The sequence below is a fragment of the Narcine bancroftii genome, chromosome 4 (genome assembly GCF_036971445.1).
Source record: "Narcine bancroftii isolate sNarBan1 chromosome 4, sNarBan1.hap1, whole genome shotgun sequence".
In the NCBI taxonomy this organism is placed as follows: domain Eukaryota; kingdom Metazoa; phylum Chordata; class Chondrichthyes; order Torpediniformes; family Narcinidae; genus Narcine; species Narcine bancroftii.
The window spans coordinates 170,619,801-170,639,859 of record NC_091472.1 but is presented as its reverse complement, the minus strand read 5'-3'; the positions used below and the strand labels follow the sequence as shown (position 1 = coordinate 170,639,859).

Sequence of the window (20,059 nt, the reverse complement as noted above, 5' to 3'; positions counted from 1 at the left end):
GGCCTGCTGGTGGTGGGATCTTTATGTCCTCAACCCCGATGGTCCCCGGAGTCGGCTGGTCGCTGCCCAAGAGTATAGGATGCACCTCCCGCGCTGGGATTCCCACTCGTGCCAGGTCCCAAATGGACACTGTGTCGTCCCGACCGTTTGGGTACCTTACCAGCGCATACTGGGGATTTGCGTGCAGGAGGTGCATTTCCTCCACCAGGCTGGCGGCAAAACTCTGCATGCCAAACTGCATGAGTTTTTCAAGCTTTGTTGGGACCAAGGTAAACTGCCTCAGGATCTTCGTGATGCCACCATCATCACCCTGTACAAAAACAAAGGCGAGAAATCAGACTGCTCAAACTACAGGGGAATCACGTTGCTCTCCATTGCAGGCAAAATCTTCGCTAGGATTCTACTAAATAGAATAATACCTAGTGTCGCTGAGAATATTCTCCCAGAATCACAGTGCGGCTTTCGCGCAAACAGAGGAACCACTGACATGGTCTTTGCCCTCAGACAGCTCCAAGAAAAGTGCAGAGAACAAAACAAAGGACTCTACATCACCTTTGTTGACCTCACCAAAGCCTTCGACACCATGAGCAGGAAAGGGCTTTGGCAAATACTAGAGCGCATCGGATGTCCCCCAAAGTTCCTCAACATGATTATCCAACTGCACGAAAACCAACAAGGTCGGGTCAGATACAGCAATGAGCTCTCTGAACCCTTCTCCATTAACAATGGCGTGAAGCAAGGCTGTGTTCTGGCACCAACCCTCTTTTCAATCTTCTTCAGCATGATGCTGAACCAAGCCATGAAAGACCCCAACAATGAAGACGCTGTTTACATCCGGTACCGCACGGATGGCAGTCTCTTCAATCTGAGGCGCCTGCAAGCTCACACCAAGACACAAGAGAAACTTGTCCGTGAACTACTCTTTGCAGATGATGCCGCTTTAGTTGCCCATTCAGAGCCAGCTCTTCAGCGCTTGACGTCCTGCTTTGCGGAAACTGCCAAAATGTTTGGCCTGGAAGTCAGCCTGAAGAAAACTGAGGTCCTCCATCAGCCAGCTCCCCACCATGACTACCAGCCCCCCCACATCTCCATCGGGCACACAAAACTCAAAACGGTCAACCAGTTTACCTATCTCGGCTGCACCATTTCATCAGATGCAAGGATCGACAATGAGATAGACAACAGACTCGCCAAGGCAAATAGCGCCTTTGGAAGACTACACAAAAGAGTCTGGAAAAACAACCAACTGAAAAACCTCACAAAGATAAGCGTATACAGAGCCGTTGTCATACCCACACTCCTGTTCGGCTCCGAATCATGGGTCCTCTACCGGCACCACCTACGGCTCCTAGAACGCTTCCACCAGCGTTGTCTCCGCTCCATCCTCAACATCCATTGGAGCGCTCACACCCCTAACGTCGAGGTACTCGAGATGGCAGAGGTCGACAGCATCGAGTCCACGCTGCTGAAGATCCAGCTGCGCTGGATGGGTCACGTCTCCAGAATGGAGGACCATCGCCTTCCCAAGATCGTATTATATGGCGAGCTCTCCACTGGCCACCGTGACAGAGGTGCACCAAAGAAAAGGTACAAGGACTGCCTAAAGAAATCTCTTGGTGCCTGCCACATTGACCACCGCCAGTGGGCTGATAACGCCTCAAACCGTGCATCTTGGCGCCTCACAGTTTGGCGGGCAGCAGCCTCCTTTGAAGAAGACCGCAGAGCCCACCTCACTGACAAAAGGCAAAGGAGGAAAAACCCAACACCCAACCCCAACCAACCAATTTTCCCTTGCAACCGCTGCAATCGTGTCTGCCTGTCCCGCATCGGACTGGTCAGCCACAAACGAGCCTGCAGCTGACGTGGACTTTTTACCCCCTCCATAAATCTTCGTCCGCGAAGCCAAGCCAAAGAAGAAGGGTCCACTTTGTGGGTCCTAACATGCTTCTGAAGGAGCACCACCAGCTCAGGGGCCGTCAGTCAGACCGGCAGTGTGGTTCCTGATGCCGATCTCCCAGGGAAGGAGAACAATTTTTCATGGGGTGTTGCATTCATAGCCATGCAGAGTAAAGACCTGGTAGCATGCAGCACTTCCAGGAGTTCCTCTTGCCACTGGGACACATTCATCCCTCTCGTCTTTAGGGCCAACAGGACTGCCCTCCAAATGGTGCCGTTTCCTTCTCTACCTGGCCATTCCTTCATGGGTTGTAGCTGGTTGTTATACTTGCCGCTATGCCCCTGGAGAGGAAGTAATGTCGCAGCTCCTCACTCATGAACACTGAACCCTGGTTGCTATACACATACGTGGGGTACCTGAACAGAGTGAATATGGTGCAGAGTGCTTTAATGACAGTGTCAGTGGTCAAGTGGTGAATGGGAAGCACGAGTTTTCATCCATAATGTTCAAGAAATAGCTGTTCTAGTTTGTGGATGGGAGGGGCTCCTTGAAGTCTTTACTGAGGCGTTCAAAGGGGTGAATAGTTTTGATGAGGTGGGCTCACTCTGGTTTGTAAAACTGCGGCTTGCATTCCGCATAGACTGGGCAATTGCGTGCCATCTCTCTGATTTCCCCCACAGAGTAGGGAAAGTTACATGCCCTCATGAAGCGGTAGAGTCTTGTAACCCCTGGATGGCAGAGTCTATCGTGGAGGGTGTGCATGCGATCTACTTGCACCCTGGCGCAGATTCCTCTGGACAGCACGTCGGGGGGGGGGGGGGGGTTCGTTGAGCTTACCCTGCCGGTACAAGATCTCATAATTATAGGTGGACAGCTCAATTCTCCACCGCATGATCTGGTCATTCTTAATTTTGCCCTGCTGTTTGTTATTAAACGTAAAGGTGACGGCTCTCTGATCTTTCAGCAGGGTGAATGGCCTACCAGGTGGCGCACCGCCTCTACTATAGCCTGTGTCTTCTTCTCCACGGTGGAGTCCATGTGTTCGGGGCCCTGCAGGGTGCACAAAATAAATGCTACTGGACTGCCTGGTTCAGTGAGGTGGCCAAGGTGATGTAGGAAGCATCACTCTCCACTTAGAACAGGACTGACTCATTGATGGCGTGTATTCCTGCCTTGGCGATCTTGTCCCTGAGGCCTTATGGGCCTCTGCTGATGGGGGAAAGATCATGGTTTTCACCAGGGGTTGGGGCTTGTCGGCTTAGTTAGGGATCCGTTGTGCATCTTTTCAAAGCCTTGGAGTTCTGTGGTAGAGGTAATTCTAGGAGGGTGTGCATGTGCTCAGGGTCAGGGGCAATCACACCATGCTCCACCACATACCCCAGGATCACCAGATGCTCCATGCTGAACATGCACTTCTTTTGGTTGTATATTAGGTTGAGGGCTTTTGCAGTGGCCAGGAACCTCAGCAGGTTGTTGTCTGTTGTTGTCTTGTTCTTTCTGGTCATGGCCACATATGTTGATATTATCCAAGTAAGGGTAAGTGACTTTTAACCCATTGTCATCCACCACGCGGTCCATTTCCCTTTGGAATACCGACACCCTGCTTCTGAGTCCAAATGGGACCCATAAGAATTGGTACAGTCTATCGTTGGCTTTAAGTGCTGTGTAGGACCAGTCCTTTGGGCAGATAGGGATTTGATGTTACACTGACTTGAGATCCTGTAGGTTGAAAAGACCCTGTATTTTGCAATCTCATTCACCATGTCATCAATTTGGGGCAGGGGTAGGCATCCAATAGGGTGAACTGGTTGATGGTTTGACTGTAGTTAATTACCATCTGCTTCTTCTCTGCTTCCTTTACCACCAGCACCTTTGCCATCCATGGACTATTACTGGGCTCTATTATGCCCTCCCTCAGCAACTGTTCCCCTTTGGACTTAATAAATCCCCTTTCCTCTGGGCCCAAAATGATGAGGGCGCAGAGATGGGGCATCACCAACTGTCTGAAATTTTTGTATTTCGTGTAGCACTTCCCACAGATTTCTGTCGAGATGGACTTGGAGGCTAGTGCTACCCGGCACTTCACAGGAGACACGGTCAGGGAGTAGCATTCGGCCGTGCCCAGGTGTATGAGACTCTCGGTGCTCCCCGTGACGAACAGGCAACTTGTGGTGTGACTGTTTACTTCAATGTCCATCATGGACCATCCCAGCTGGTGTGGTCCAGGATGATCGAAGCTAATGTCAGTTTGCTGTCTGACCCACTGCTGCCGTGTGGTTAAGTTGGTGGCCGCCAAGATGACTGCCTGGGAGATTGCGAATATAGCTGCTCCCATGGATCACATGTGGCGGGGCCCGAGAGTGAAGCCGGGAGTGACGTCCTTCCTTGTCAAGACATGGGCCCGGAAGTTCATTCTCCAGAACTGGAAGTGACGACTGGAGCTACTCAAGCTACGGGGGTGACATGGGTCGTGGGTCGCATGCAGCTCTGCTTGCCGGGGGGGGGGGGGGGGTTTAGATGGGCATACCCTTGCGCAGTGCCCTTTCTGCTGGCAGTTTGAGCAGGTCGTGCTATGTGCAGGGTAGTACTTTTGGGGATGCTTGCTCTGCCCACAGTAGTTGCACCTCTTGTGCTTGGCAGTTGTGACGGCAGTCAGGAGCAGGCACCCCGAATCCCAAGATGGTGCCGCCCGTTCTGCGTATCTGGGGGCTGTGTGGCTCACGGCATAGGCCTCTGTGTTCTTTTGGGCCATCTGCACGACCTCATGTAGGGACCAACCGCCCTTCTCCAGGAGTTGTTCGTAGAAGTGTTGGGAGTGGAATCCTACGACCAGCCCATCGTGGATGAGCTCCACCTGGTACTCCGCTGCTGTCACATCCCAGCACCCGCAGTCTCGTTCCAGCTCCTACATGGCCCGCACTAACTCGTTGACTGACTTACCTGGGCCTTGGTGAGCTGGAAGCATGCATGCATGGCATTCCTTGGCGCTCCATATTGTTGCCAGAGCAGGGTCATCACCTCTTCATACCCTATGCAATCATGGATTAGTTGGTATGCGTGATGGCCTAGCTCTGTGAATAGTAGGTCATGCTCATTGCTGTCTGCTGTGATTTCGTTGCGCCTCATATAGGCCTTCAAGCAGTGCAGCCACATGTCAAATTTCATGGAGGCCTCTGGGTCTTTGGGGTCGATCTCCAGCTCTCCAACCAAATCGCCTTGTCCATGGCACTTAAAATTTTAGATCAATAAAATGTAGCGCGATCAATGACCACTCACAGACACAAAGTAAGGGCCAAAGGCTTTATTGATTAAAGATCCAAGCATACCTCAGCATGCTGCTGGCTCAAGTCCAAGGGCACATATGGGGGAGGAGACTAGGGCTCTCGTCCTTTATTAGGGGTCAGGTGAGGGGCGACTGGTTCCGCAGGGAAACCAGCCTGCCCAACTAAGAGTAACGTGCCCGCAAAACCATGTTCCACCGCAGCCTTCTTTTCTTTTCACCTCGAGTAACAAATATTATGGTTTTTTTCTATAGTTGGTAGGAGAGAAGAATGGAAGAAACTGAAGCTTGACTGCTTCGCAGGGAAGGGAGCTGAAAAAACTTTGAGCAGAGTCCTTTGTGGGGGGGGTAGATATAGCAGGAAAAAAAGGTTGAAAATGGCTGCTCTAGACTGTGGTCCTTCCCCACAAATGCCCTCTCACTGGCTGCGCCATACCTCAGTGCATCCCCCTCATAGCCTGGAACAGTCCAGTATCTCCGATGTTGAGAAGGCCACAACGGAAGAAGCGGATGCAGTAATGTGGCTTTCCCTACATCAGAGAGACTAGACCCAGACTGGGAGATAGGTTCATTGAGCATCTTTGCTTTGTCCGCAGGAATGACAGTGATCTCTCGGTGGCCAACCATTTCAATTCTGTAGTAAATCACGAAAATCTGTAGATACCGTGGTTAAAGTAAAAACACCAAATGCTGGAGAAGCTGAGCTGGTCAAACGGTGTGTATTTTTACCTTTGCTACATCAAGGAGACTGTTTGACCTGCTTAGCTTCTCCAGTATTTGGTATTTTTGTTTTAATTTCAGTTCTGTCCCCCACTCCTTTGCAAGGTCACCTGCAAATTGTATGGACACTCCCCCATCAACTTATCCTCTCCCCCTTCTCCCTCTCTTTATCCCTTTCTCTCCTTTCCTCCAGCTCTGTACCCTCTTGCATATCTATTCAGAGAACTATCCCCTCCCTTTATCACTTCGCAGATTTTCTGTTGTGCCCTCCCACCTGTAACCACTTATGACCTCTTGCCTGTGCTCCTTCCCCCAGCAGCCTGGCTGCTTTTTGCTCATTCCTTGATGAAGGGCTCATCCCCGAAACATTGGTTATGTATCTTTATCTTTGCTACATAAAGAAGGTTGAATTTTCCAGCATTTATTTTGTGTAAACTACAATCACAGCATATGAAGACTTTCTTGTTTAAACTTATAACAGGGCCCGCCTTTAAAAGTTTTTAAAAATTGTTTGAATTGCTCAGCGGCTGTATATACATATATATATATATATATATATATATATATATAGAGAGAGAGAGGGAGATTTTGTTTGTGTGTGTGTAAGTGTAAAAGTTAACACATCAGGTGATGATTTTGAAAGTTTGAAAGGAGTTTCCTCCACTGGCCACAAAATCCGACCAAATTGAAGGCTGTAGACATGTTATACTGTCATGAGGCTTTTATTAAATAAATAATTCATTCAAGGGCATGTTGTCAAAATCCCTATAAGACCCTCAACAAAACACCTACTCAAAAGGTGGTTACCCATTGAAATGCATTTATTGATACATGACTCCACAGTGTGGTTACGGGGATGGTTTTTACTCTGGCTGTGAAATCACAAACAAATTCAGAAAAGGTGGAACAGTCAAAAATACACTACATGAAAATGAGAGCCGGGAGGAAACTGGCAACAAAGTAATGCATTTTTGGGTTCTATACAAGTGCAAGAAGGAACACCAATAATATTCTAATGGAGAGGACCTCAGTTAGGTTGAAATAAGGACTGTTCCATGAGAAACAAACTGGATTCATTTGTATGGACTTCTGTAAGTCGATTTCATCCATCAGTCAGAAAATGGACAAAGATCATTTATGGCAACCACACCTCACGGTATTGTAATGAATGGCATTAATTACTGAACAACTACTAAAAGTGTAGAGAGAAGGAACCAGTTTTGTCATTTGTAGAAATGAACATTTGTACCTCTTTTGAATTTAATCATATTAGTGAGCTTGTTTGTGTGTTGAGATGACCACAAGCCATGCATTTGTAATGCGGGGTTAGGGTTATCCCACAAAAAAAAGAGTAGTTTGGGTTCATGCATGTTCCCATAGCTATACCTTTGATTTGGAGTCTGTGAGTATGAATTTAGCCAGACAAATGAGTTGGTGGACCAAGGGGATGAGAGAGAAGTGGGCTATGCAGAGTTGGAGGGCCATAAGGCTGAAAGTTACCAATGAAAGATTCTTCCTAACTCAACTCCATCCTTGGTCCAATCACTTCTCACTTAAATGAGTGACACCTCTTTTGCTCTCTATCACTTTGACATCTTCCAGTCTAAGTCGTATCTGGCTTGTATTAATCATGGATGTATAATCCCTTTGGTCTGTTGAATGGAGATAATTTTTGTATGGAGGTCTTCACTGTTTGAGATGTACCATGTTTTGGGGAATACAGGGATGTTGCTGTCATCCTTTATTTACCAGGTTATGCTGCTCAGCACTGTGCAGTCTCCACATCTGTGAGGTACATGCAGCGTTGTGCCCTGCACTGATAGAAGCCAGGTATCTAATTTTCAGGAGACCATTGGCGGTTTCTACCAATATCCTTGCACTGGCATGGTCATTCTCAGCCAATGGAGTATGAGGTCAAAGTTTGAGGATGGTCCTTGTCGCTCAAATCCACCCTGAAGGCAGTAGCAGCTGCTGAAATTGCCATGTGGATGCTCTCAACAAAAAGATTGTTGGCCCTGATGGGAAATGCTTTAGATATTAGATCCAGGTTATTTAGTAGATTAAAGTTAATGGACCTTGAAAAGCAAACAAATCTGGCAAATCCTTGTGATGGCAGTTTCTTCTCATTTAAATTAAAAATATGAGTTGTTCATTTGTGAGTATGGAACTTTGGTGACCTGTCTCGTGTTGTATTAAGCAAAACGATAAATATGGTGGAGATTGGACTGCCTCAATTGATTTTTTAAAAAAAAGCGATGCTGCTGGAGCTGCTATAATGGCAGCGCTGACATGGACTCGGGGAGAGAGGGGAGCAGAGACCCAGCGCTCCCCTCACAGGGTCTTATCACCCAGTCCTACTGCCAACAGCTCCATACAAGTTTAAATATTTGTTAAAGGAGATGACGGTGCTTTGTTTAAAATTCTGCGACCGGAGGGGCCTGGGTCCAAGGTGGTGACGTGCCTGTGTTTGGCAGTGGCCTCAAGGAGTGTCAGACTGGAGGGAGCAGCAGATGCTCTATTAAAGGGCAAAACACATCCCGGTGAGATGACCCAAAGCAAAGTGACCATGGTGGCAGAGCAGCAAGGGGCCCTGAGGCTAACAAACACGCACTCAAGTGGTGAGCTGCTGGCGGCTTGAAGCCAAAGGACTCACACAAGGCTGCGGGTGGGGTGTTGGAGTCTGGCTCATGAGAACCATGTATCAGAATCCGGTCTTGAGAGGGTGCTGAGGGTAAGGAGCATTCCTGAGACCTCCTCATCATGTCTGATGTTTGGATCTTGGCTCAGTTTGCTGATGATTTCAACTGATTTGGAGTCTTCTACAGCTGCAGAGGCTGCAGGTGCACTAGTGGTGAATCCATGGACACTAGGCAACTTGGGGGAGGGGGTAGGGTGGGAGCTCTCTTTTGCTTCTCTTTCTCTGATTGTAAGGGGCACTGGACAATGTTGATGCTAATGGAAAATCTTTACCTTATGGCACACTAAAGGCAATTTCATGCAATCTTACATTTCTGTTTTATTACATGACAATAAATAGTATCTGAAATTGCCAGTGGGTTCAGAATTGCTGTGCCTTCCCCTCCACAGAAAGTCCATGCATGAGAATGTGGCTAAAGGTCAGGCACTCAATGCACCTTATCGCTCTTGTTACACATTCATAGAAGATTTCAGTCATTGAAAATATTACTGATTGGGAAGATTCAATCGTAAAATAATGTTACTGAAGACTGTTGTTGGCTTTACATGGATGGACATTTCTGTCTTCCTGTTCCTTGCACTTGAGATTACTTGAGTCGCCCAAAATGCACTTTATCAAAGTACGCAGTAGTGCAGTGCTGCCAGCAGTATCACCACTGAAAAGGCAACTGAGCAGCTGAATGCTGCAACATGTGGACCCTGATATTTTAACAACAGTAAATGAACTCTCTGGAAGAGTTTGAACAATCTGCAGTCAGTTCTGAAGCTGTTCTGTGTGATATACTGATGTCAGTAAAGTTCGCTAATCACAAATAAGGCAAGAATGTGATGTGTTGTACTCCTAGGCCTCCTCTGACTATTCCATTAGGGCTGTCTGGAACTTTGCGTTTCATCTGATGTTGGTGCAGGTTGAAACTTGCATTGTATAACATTGGGTGGTACAGTTAGTGTAACAGCACAATTCTGTTACAGTGCCAGTGATGGGTTCAAATCTGTTTGTAAGGAGTTTGTACGCTCTCCCCATGTCTGCGTGGGTTTCCTCTGGGAGCTTCGGTTTCCTCCCTCCATTCAAAATGTTTGGGAGTTGTAGGTCATTTGGGTGTAATTGGGCAGCATGGACTCATGGGCCGATCGGGTCTGTTACTGTGCTGCAAGTCTAAATTAAAATGAAATTATAATAGTTGAAGACATTAGGTACATATCTGCTGGGGGAATGACCTGCATGCTTGTGTGGATCATGACAGGAAATGCATAGTCCAATTTTGGGATGAATGTGATTTTACGTGTGAATGATTACTAATGCAGTTTGCTCATAAGTAAAATTGATCTTGGATTATTGAGAGCAACAAGAAAAAAAACAGATTAATGATCCAATTTTACCCACATAAACACATTTCAATTAGAACAATAAAAAATGTAATAATTTCACAATTTATCTTCTTTCAAAAAGCTGGGTTCTTATGTGCAAGTTTAGTTACACTTTATTATCGTGTATTTTTTTTTCCTAATTTTCATGTCTCTTAAAAAAAATCTGTCCAGGTAGTTTCAGCCTTGTATTTTCTATCTTCTGACATAATGATATATGACAATAGTAATATGGGATGATATGAAGAATAGTTACAGGGGATTCTGTAGTAAGGGGAATAGACAGGAGCTTCTGTGCTGCAACCGGGACACCCGGATAGTGTGTTGCCTCCCAGGTGCAAGGGTCAGGGATGTCTTGGAGGTTCTGCGGGACATTCTGAAAGGGGAGGATGAACAGCCAGCTATTGTGGTCCATATTGGTACCAACAATATAGGAATAAAGTGGGATGAGATCCTAAAAGCTGATTTAGGGAGCTAAATTAAGGAGTAGGACCTCAAAAGTAATAACCTCAGGTGTATTACTAGTGCCACGAGCTATTCAGAGTAGAAATAGCAGGAGAGTTAGAATGAATATGTGGTTTGAACAGTGGTGCAGGAGGGAGGGTTTCAGTTTCTTGGGGCATTGGGATCAGTTCTGGGGCAGATGGGACCAATACAAACCGGATAGTCTACATCTGGGCAGGGCCAGGATCAATGTTCAAGGGAAGTTGTTTGCTCGTGGTGTGCGGAAGGTTTAAACTAATGGGGCAAGGGGGATGGGAACCTACAAAGAAAGAATGAGGAAGGTGGTACAGAGACCAAAGCTAGAGTTAGAAAAGAGAAAAGAAAAATAGAGGGCAGAAAAGGCTGCAGAGTTCACTAGATACTAAAAGGACAATGAGTATAAAGGCACTTCATCTAAATGCCTGTAGTGTTAGAAATAAGGTTTGTGAACTTGAGATACAAATCAGTCCCCAGGCATATGATTTAGTGGCCAACACAGAAACATGGTTGCAGGATGGGCATAATTGGGAATTAAATATTCAAGGGTATCAGGTAATACAAAAAGATAGACAGGAAGGTAAAGGAAATGGGTTGGCACTCTTAATCAAGGATGAGCTCAGGGCAATAATGAGAGATGATGTAAGATCTAAGGAGCAGAATGTTGAGTCCATCTGGATAGAGATTAAGAATAGTAAAGGGGGAAAAAAAAATCACTGATGGGAGTTGTCTATCGCCCACCAAATAGCACAGTGGCAGAGGCAATTAACCGAGAGATAGCTGAGGCATGTAGAACAGAATGGCAGTTGTCGTGGGGGACCTTAATTTCCACGTAGATTGGGAAAATCAAGTTGGTCAAGGTAATCTGGAGGATAACCTCATAGAATGCATCCGTGATAGCTTTCTTGAGTAGCATGTTAAGGAATCAACAAGGGAGAATGCTATTTTAGATCTAGTATTGTGCAATGAGAAAGGTAAAATTAATGATCTAGTAGTTAGGGACCCTCTTGGAAAAAACAATCATAATATAATTGAATTTCTCATACAGATGGAGGGTGCAATAGGTAGATCTAAAACTAGTGTAGTATGCTTGAACAGGGGAGACTACAACAGGATGAGGGAGGAATTGGTCAGCATTAATAAATCCAGTTTCGTCGTTTTACTATTTTTGGTACACAGACAGCCAATCTGTTTGCTCATAGTTTTGCTATTATCTGATTCCACCTGCATTGAATTCGCCCATCGTTATTGAATGAAGATCTACCGGGACCAATGCCTGAAGAGGGCGCACAAAATCAATGAACCGGTGTGGACTCGAAAGGCCAACATGGCCTGTTTCCGCTCCGTAAATGGTTATATGGTTATGGTTATATGGACTGGGAGCAGAGATTTTTCACAGTGCTCCACAAAAATATATTCCTGTTTAAAAACAAGGCACTAAGAGAGGGAAGAGCCAGCCTTGGTTAGCTAAGGAAATAAAGGAAAGTAAAAAATTAAAAGCTCATGTGTACAAAGTATCCAAGAGTAGTGGGAAACTGAAGGATTGGGAAAACTTTAAAAGGCAACAAGGGACAACAAAACGAGAAATAAGGAAAGGGAAGAGGATTATGAAGGTAAATTAGCACAAAGTATAAAAACAGATTAAAAAAATTATAAATATATAAATCAGAAGAGGTGGCTTGAGTCACCATAGGTCCCTTGGAAGATGAGAAAGGGAGATTGATATTGAGTCATGAGGAAATGGCTGAGGCAGTGAACAGATATTTGGTGTCAGTCTTCATGGTGGAAGACACATCCAGCATGCCAAAGATTGGTGTTAGAGATGCGAAGGGAAGTGAGGGCCTCGATAAAATAATTGTTACAAAAGAGATAGTGATGAGAAAACTAATGGGACTGAAAGCAGACAAATCCCCTGGTCCTGATGGGATCCATCCCAGGGTACTGAAGGAAATGGCGGGAGTTATAGTAGACATTGGTAGTCATTTACCAAAATTCTCTAGATTCTGGGCAGGACCCGGCAGATTGGAAGACAGCAAATGCCATGCCACTTTTTAAAAAGGGATTTAGGCAGAAGATGGGTAACTATCGGCCAGTTAGCTTAATGTTTGTAATCAGGAAAATGCTTGAAGATGTCATTAAGGATGAAATAGTGAGATATTTAGAACGAAGGGGTGCCATCAGGGAGACATAGCATGGATTCAGTAAGGGAAAGTCTTGTTGAACAATCGTGCTGGAGTTGTTTGAGGATATAATGGGTCCGGTAGATAGAGGGGAACAAGTTAATGTTGTATATTTGGATTTCCAGAAGGCATTTGATAAGGAGCCGCATAAGAAACTTATCAATAAGATACGATGAATGGAGTTGGGGAATGTATATTGGCATGGATTGAGGATTGGTTAACTGACAGAAGGCAGATTGAGATAAATAGGTGTTTTTCTGATTGGCAGATAGTGGTAAGTGGGATGGGGTGCTGCAGGGGTCGGTGCTAGGCCCGCAGCTGTTCACCATTTACATTGATAATTTGGAAGAGGGGACAGAGGGTAATGTAGCCAAGTTTGCAGATGATATTAAATGCGTCATCCACTTTGGTAGGAAAAATAGAAGAGCAGATTATTATTTGAATGGTGAAAGCATGCTGTTGAGCAGAAGAACTTGGGAGTGCTTGTGCATGAATCGCAAAAAGTTGGGTTGCAGGTACAACACGTTATTAGGAAGGTAAAAGTTGGCCATCGTCGCTAGAGGAATTGAATTCAAGAGCAGGGAGGTCATGCTGCAACTGTACAAGGTACTGGTGAGACTCCTGCAAGATACTGTGCGCTTCTGGCCTCCATAGTTGAGGAAGGATATACTGGCCTTGGAGGCAGTCCAGAGGAGGTTCACCAGGTTGATCCTGGAGATGAGGGGGTTGACCTACAAGGAGAAACTAAATCGCCTGGGATTATACTTGAATTCAGAAGAATGAGAGGAGATCTTATAAAAAACCATATACAATTATGAAAGGGATAGATAAGAAAGAGGCAGGAAAATTGTTTTCACTGGTAGGTGAGACCAGAACTAAGGGATGCAGCCTTAAGATTGAGGGGAGTAAATTTAAACAGAGATGAGGGAAAAACAGTTTTTCCCAGAGAATAGTGAATCTATGGAATTCTCTGCCCAGGGAAGCGCTTGAGGCTACTTCATTAAACATATTTAAGGTTCAGGTAAGGTAGATTTTTACATTAAAAAGGAATTAAGGGATATGGGGAAAAGGCAGGTAGGTGGAGTTGAGTCAACAATTAGATCAGCCATGATCTTATTAAATGGCGGAGCTGGCTCGACAGGCCAGATGGCCTACTCCTGCTCCTATTTCTGATGTTCTTATGAGATTTTATTGCCATATTCATAAGTACAATGAAAATATTCGCCAAAATTCTAATTTGCTACAGTCACACAGGTATGCAAGATACACCAACAACAATATTATAAATTAAATTACCATAATGTGATACAGAAAAAGAGATAGATAAATAAATATTCACTGCAATGAGAGGGCAAAGTGGAAAGTAGCCGGGAGTTGCTATAATTAATAGTTCGTGGTTTGTGTAGGAGCCAAAGGCTCATTCCTTACCTGTGGTTTGGCTGTGGGTGTCCGCAGTGTCTCGGGGACCATGGGCTTCTTCCCTTGGCCACGCATGTGTGGTTGGCTCAGACCCGGTGGCAGCGATTTCGGCGCGTTCTGCAATGTGCATGCATGGGGGTCTACGCGTGTTGAAAAATAGGTTCATTAGCCCATGTCATTAGTTGCGGCAGTCAGAGTAGGGAGAGTGAGGTGTCGATAGTCTCTGTTGAACATTCATTCCCCTACTTTCCAAAAATATATCTAACTTTGTTTTAAATATTTCAATGAGGCAGCCTCCACAGCTTCCTTGGTCATAAATTCCACAGATTCACTACTCTAGGGGAAAAGCAGTTTCTCATCTCTGTCCTAAATCTGCTCCCCTGAATCTTGAGATGATATCCTCTGAATTTATACTTGCCTACCAGCGGAAATAATTTTCCTGCCTTTAACTTATCTATCACTTTCTTAATTTTGTGTTTCTATAACATCCCCTCCCATTCTTCTGAATTTTGTGACTATAGTCACTCTCTCTAATAAACTAGCCCCCTCATTTCCAAAATCAACCGAGTGAATCTCCTCTGCTCCGCTTCAAAAGTCAGTATATCATATCTCAAGAGACCAGAACTGTATGCAGTACACAAGGAGTGGCCTCATCAGTACCTTGCAGTAGAGCATCCCTGCTGTTAAATGTGATCTCTCTTGCAATGAAGGCCCACAAGTCATTTGCATTCTTGATTACCTATTGCACTTGCAAATTAATCTTTTGACATTCATGCACAAGCATCCCCAAGTCCCTCTGCACAGCAGGATGTTGCATTCTTTCACCACTTAAACAACAGGCAGATCTAATTTTCCTTCCAAAGTATATCTCACATTTACCAACATTTTTGCGCTCCATTTGCCATACCATTCTCCACTCCTTAAAATATCTATAGCCCCTTCTAACTCAGGCACTGAACACTTTCACACTTGCAAGGAGCCTTCTCCTTCTCCAGGGTTAGGACTGTTCTACCTTCTACTGGTGATGTCATGATGCATTGAGTGATGGTGGACCTGCCCAAAATCCTGATCAATGTATTATGATCTTGTATTTGAACAAAATTAATCATGCCTAATTATAACATAATTAAGCTTTATGTTGGTGCGAGAATGCAGCCTTGCTTCACGCCATTGTTAATTGTGAAGGGTTCAGAGAGCTCATTGCTGTATCTGACCCGACTTTGTTGGTTTTTGTGCAGTTGGATAACCATGTTGAGGAACTTTGGGGGGCATCCGAGGCGCTCTAGTATTTGCCAAAGCCCTTTCTTGCTCATGGTGTCGAAGGCTTTGGTGAGGTCAACAAAGGTGATGTAGAGTCCTTTGTTTTGTTCTCTGTACTTTTCTTGGAGCTGTCTGAGGGCAAAGACTATTTGCGCGAAAGCCGTACTGTGATTCTGGGAGAACATTCTCGGAGACACTAGGTATTATTCTATTTAGGGGAATCCTAGTGAAGATTTTGCCTGCAATGGAGAGCAGCGTGATTCCCCTGTAGTTTGAGCAGTCTGATTTCTCGCCTTTGTTTTTGTACAGGGTGATGATGATGGCATTACGAAGGTCCTGAGGCAGCTTTCCTTGGTCCCAGCAGAGCTTGAAAAACTCATGCAGTTTGATATGCAGAGTTTTGCCGCCAGCCTTCCAGACCTCTGGGGGGGATTCCATCCATACCTGCTGCTTTGCCACTTTTCAGGTGTTCAATTGCCTTATATGTCTCTTCCCGGGTGAGGACCTCATCCAGCTCTAGCCTTAGGGGCTGTTGAGGGAGCTGGAGCAGGGCGGATTCTTGGACTGAGCGGTTGGCACTGAAACAAGCCATGAAAGACCTCAACAATGAAGACGTTGTTTACATCCGGTACCGCACGGATGGCAGTCTCTTCAATCTGAGGCGCCTGCAAGTTCACACCAAGACACAAGAGCAACTTGTCCGTGAACTACTCTTTGCAGACGATGCCGCTTTAGTTGTCCATTCAGAGCCAGCTCTTCAGCGCCTGATGTCCTGTTTTGCGGAAACTGCCAAAATGTTTGACCTGGAAGTCAGCCTGAAGAAAACGGAGGTCCTCCATCAGCCAGCTCCCCACCATGACTACCAGCCCCCCCACATCTCCATCGGGCACACAAAACTCAAAACGGTCAACCAGTTTACCTATCTCGGCTGCCCCATTTCATCGGATGCAAGGATCGACAACGAGATAGACAACAGACTCGCCAAGGCAAATAGCGCCTTTGGAAGACTACACAAGAGTCTGGAAAAACAACCAACTGAAAAACCTCACAAAGATTAGCGTATACAGAGCCGTTGTCATACCCACACTCCTGTTCGGCTCCGAATCATGTGATCTCTACCGGCATCACCTACGGCTCCTAGAATGCTTTCACCAGCGTTGTCTCCGCTCCATCCTCAACATTCATTGGAGCGACTTCATCCCTAACATCGAAGTACTCGAGATGGCAGAGGCCGACAGCATCGAATCCACGCTGCTGAAGATCCAACTGCGCTGGGTAGGTCACATCTCCAGAATGGAGGACCATCGCCTTCCTAAGATCGTGTTATATGGTGAGCTCTCCACTGGCCACCAAGACAGAGGTGCACCAAAGAAGAGGTACAAGGATTGCCTAAAGAAATCTCTTGGTGCCTGCCACAATGACCACCGCTAGTGGGCTGATATCGCCTCAAACCGTGCATCCTGGCGCCTCACAGTTCGGCGGGCAGCAACCTTCTTTGAAGAAGACCGCAGAGCTCACCTCACTGACAAAAGACAAAGGAGGAAAAACCCAATACCCAACCCCAACCAACCAATTTTCCCTTGCAACCGCTGCAACCATGTCTGCCTGTCCCACATCAGACTTGTCAGCCACAAATGAGCCTGCAGCTGACATGGACAATACCCCTCCATAAATCTTGGTCCGCGAAGCCAAGCCAAAGAAAAGAAGCTTTATGTACAGCACGGTATGAGCCCTACAGCCCCTGTTGTTGTGGTGCTGACCTAGATAAACCTTTATAAGGGACCATGGGAAAGTGCTCGCAAAAACTAGCAATAATAGACGATTTTTAAACAGAGTTGGAAAGTTGGTAGCGCTTTAGCGCTCAACTTACATAGCAATGTAAAGTTTGTATCGCTATCGCATACAATTTATAAATATCGTGGCGGTGGGGGGGGGGGGGGGAGAAGTGATGGCAGACCTGCCCGCCCAGAATTCCATGTGGCAGAGAAAGGGCTATATGACCGGCTGCAGCAATGAAGCATTTATGGAGGGGTTTCTCTGCCGCATGGCATTTTGGGAAGTGAGGAGCCCCGGTCCGGGCAGAAAGTTGGAGGCGGCGGCCCCGATCCGGGCAAGAGCAAAGGAGAGGCGGCGGCCCCGGTCTTGGTCGAGTGAGGCAGGCGGAGGCCCCGGTCTGGGCAGAAAGTTGGAGGCGGCGGCCCTGGTCCGGGCACAGGGAAAGCTGCAGCGGCCTCGGCCCCCGTCCGGGCAGAGGGTAGGCGGCGGCGGCCCCGATCCGGGCAAGAGCAAAGGGAAGGCGGCGGCCCCGGCCTTGGTCAAGTGAGGCAGGCGGAGGCCCCGGTCCGGAGAGAAAGTTGGAGGCGGCGGCCCCGGTCCGGGCACAGGGAAAGCAGCAGCGGCCTCGGGCCCGGTCCAGGCAGTATGGATTGACCTAGGAGGGGAGGCAGACCCCTCCAGCCCGGGTAAGAAACCTGCCCCTCCACGCCCTCCCCCTCCACGCCCTCCCCCTCCACGCCCTCCCCCTCCACGCCCTCCCCCTCCACGCCCTCCCCCTCCACGCCCTCCCCCTCCACGCCCTCCCCCTCCACGCCCTCCCCCCTCCACGCCCTCCCCCTCCACGCCCTCCCCCTCCACGCCCTCCCCCTCCACGCCCTCCCCCTCCACGCCCTCCCCCTCCACGCCCTCCCCCTCCACGCCCTCCCCCTCCACGCCCTCCCCCTCCACGCCCTCCCCCTCCACGCCCTCCCCCTCCACGCCCTCCCCCTCCACGCCCTCCCCCTCCACGCCCTCCCCCTCCACGCCCTCCCCCTCCACGCCCTCCCCCTCCACGCCCTCCCCCTCCACGCCCTCCCCCTCCACGCCCTCCCCCTCCACGCCCTCCCCCTCCACGCCCTCCCCCTCCACGCCCTCCCCCTCCACGCCCTCCCCCTCCACGCCCTCCCCCTCCACGCCCTTCCCCTCCACGCCCTCCCCCTCCACGCCCTCCCCCTCCACGCCCTCCCCCTCCACGCCCTCCCCCTCCACGCCCTCCCCCTCCACGCCCTCCCCCTCCACGCCCTCCCCCTCCACGCCCTCCCCCTCCACGCCCTCCCCCTCCACGCCCTCCCCCTCCACGCCCTCCCCCTCCACGCCCTCCCCCTCCACGCCCTCCCCCTCCACGCCCTCCCCCTCCACGCCCTCCCCCTCCACGCCCTCCCCCTCCACGCCCCCCCCTCCACGCCCCCCCCTCCACGCCCCCCCCTCCACGCCCCCCCCTCCACGCCCCCCCCTCCACGCCCCCCCCTCCACGCCCCCCCCTCCACGCCCCCCCTCCACGCCCCCCCCTCCACGCCCCCCCCTCCACGCCCCCCCCTCCACGCCCCCCCTCCACGCCCCCCCCTCCACGCCCCCCCCTCCACGCCCCCCCCTCCACGCCCCCCCCTCCACGCCCCCCCCTCCACGCCCCCCCCTCCACGCCCCCCCCTCCACGCCCCCCCCTCCACGCCCCCCCTCCACGCCCCCCCTCCACGCCCCCCCTCCACGCCCCCCCTCCACGCCCCCCCTCCACGCCCCCCCTCCACGCCCCCCCTCCACGCCCCCCTCCACGCCCCCCCCTCCACGCCCCCCCCTCCACGCCCCCCCCTCCACGCCCCCCCTCCACGCCCCCCCCTCCACGCCCCCCCCTCCACGCCCCCCCTCCACGCCCCCCCTTCCACGCCCCCCCCTTCCACGCCCCCCCCTCCACGCCCCCCCCTCCACGCCCCCCCCTCCACGCCCCCCCCTCCACGCCCCCCCCTCCACGCCCCCCCTCCACGCCCCCCCTCCACGCCCCCCCCTCCACGCCCCCCCCCTCCACGCCCCCCCCCCTCCACGCCCCCCCTCCACGCCCCCCCTCCACGCCCTCCCCTCCACGCCCTCCCCCTCCACGCCCTCCCCCTCCACGCCCTCCCCCTCCACGCCCTCCCCCTCCACGCCCTCCCCCTCCACGCCCTCCCCCTCCACGCCCTCCCCCTCCACGCCCTCCCCCTCCACGCCCTCCCCCTCCACGCCCTCCCCCTCCACGCCCTCCCCCTCCACGCCCTCCCCCTCCACGCCCTCCCCCTCCACGCCCTGCCCCTCCACGCCCTCCCCCTCCACGCCCTCCCCCTCCACGCCCCTCCCCCTCCACGCCCCCCCCCTCCACGCCCCCCCCCTCCACCTTACCCATAGATAAAAAAAATCTGTGCTCCCTCCAGTTGTGAGAGCTTTTGTTTGTGCTACAGTTTTATTAGCTTATTCTCTAAATGATGGAAGCACTACTCAAGCCTGGTATGCTGCTGTTAGACCCTCTGTCCCCCAACGCGGCTGAAGAGTTCATGTACTGGCTAGACTGCTTTCAGGCCTACCTGAACACGACCAGAGACGTCACTCACACTGATGAACTCAGGAGGTCCGCACTCCTTTCGAGGGTAGGAATGAAAGGGTATGCAGACACCACGGACTGCCATTGAGGATTTGAAGGCTCGGTACCTAAAGTCGCAAACGAGGTCCTAGCGAGGCACTGACTCACTCTACATCGCTAAAGTCCTAGAGAGACCATCGATGACTACCTGCTGGATCTGTGTACGCTTGCCAAGAAGTGCAGGTATGAAGCAGCTATGGGCTGCGTTCGTGAAGAACAGATCCAGGATACTCTAGTTGCGGGGTCTGCTTGAGGTACATGAGGCAGCGACTACTTGAGTCAGGAAAGAAGGACCTGGCTAGCCACGTTGAACTGGCCAAATCATTGGAACTGGCCAAGCT

At 49.7% G+C, this 20,059-nt stretch overlaps 1 protein-coding gene across 4 annotated transcripts in view; it reads left to right on the top strand.

Annotated features, from left to right (window-relative positions):
* Positions 1-20,059, top strand: part of acads (acyl-CoA dehydrogenase short chain) — a 152,658-nt gene that overhangs the window by 1,211 nt on the left and 131,388 nt on the right. The window lies entirely within an intron of this gene.